The following is a 1481-nucleotide window of genomic DNA, read 5'->3' on the forward strand; positions in this document are numbered from 1 at the left end:
TAGCTTAGTTCATTCATCATGATTGTTATTAGGTATCACCCACCTTAGCTTAGCTCATTGATTGTGATTATTATTAGGTATCACCCACCCTGGCTTAGCTTAGCTTAGCATTACTCACATGTTAATTAGTGTAGGATTAAGTCATTGTTATCATCACCATCTCCATGGGAGCTTGGATCCACAAGCTTCAACAACACTCTCTTTTCCACATGAGTGGACAGAACTCACACCACACAATATCTAGCACTTTTAGAGTGTTTTTCCATACACATAAATCGAGTTTATGTATTTTAAAATTTTGCTACTATGAGGGTAACACATGGATTTGGGTACCAAGATACCCATAACCTGTACAGGCTGACCCTCAATCTTGTCCACTCACAAGGCCAAAATCGATAAAGGGAAGAACCAAATCAAAATCAAACCTTCCTCACTCCACAAAGAGTTTTTACCGTGCCGTTGATGCGTTTGGATGACATTAGCATTCTAGCTACTCTAAAGTCTCTTCTCCCCCCCAATGTCTACAAAATGGCTCTAGAGACGATGCTTGATAGATTCCTCTAGAGAAATTATGTGAGTTACTACTACCCAAAAAATAGGAATGATGAATTCCATCAACATAATTGCTTCTAGAACATATACTAATGAAAAAGGAGTGTGACCTATTGCTTCTAGAACATATACTAATGAAAAAGGAGTGTGACCTATTGCTACTTTATAAGCTGTCTAGAATGCCCATATAGTGCCAAATATAACTTCGAATACCAATTTGTTCGATTTTGATTAACTATCTTCTTCAAGAATTTTTGCAACACTTAGTTTGTGGATTTAGTCGCTTGACCATTTGCTTATGGATAATAAACTATGGATTTCTTATGAATTATCATATGATAGTGAGACTCTTGATGACCTCATCCAAGAAATGTCCACTTGATCACTAGGCCAGTTCAATTGGATAGCCAAATTTGGTCATTAACATATCATACAAGAATTTTGTTATTGCTGTAGCCTTGTTATCTCTGAGAGCTTTGGCTTTAATACACTTTGTGTGAAGTAATCAATAGCCCACCAGAGTGTACTTATTTGCCAAATCTTTGAGCTGGGGACTTGAAAGGTCCTACAAAGTCCACTCCCTATTTTTGCAATGCTTCTAGTTGTAATATTAGATTATGTGGTATTCTATCCGTAACATTTGCCTATCCTAACCGTTGGTAGAAGTCACAAGCTTTGGCAAGCTTCTACGCATCTTTTAACACTATGGGCCATCACATAATCCTTCTTAAAATATCTTCTGACTTGTAATTTCTCCAAATGATGTGCTTCTATAATCACAACTTTTTCATGACCTTAAACTCACTGTCTTAAAATCTCATCCACCCCCATTTTCTACAGATAGTGGGGCCTATAAAATTTCCACTATGGAGTGTTATCCTCTTTTGGTGATCTTTGGTCATTCCCTCCAAAAGTGCTCCATTTTCCAA

The sequence above is a fragment of the Cibotium barometz genome, chromosome 6 (genome assembly GCF_041138505.1).
Source record: "Cibotium barometz isolate CiBa-2024 chromosome 6, ASM4113850v1, whole genome shotgun sequence".
Taxonomy (NCBI): domain Eukaryota; kingdom Viridiplantae; phylum Streptophyta; class Polypodiopsida; order Cyatheales; family Cibotiaceae; genus Cibotium; species Cibotium barometz.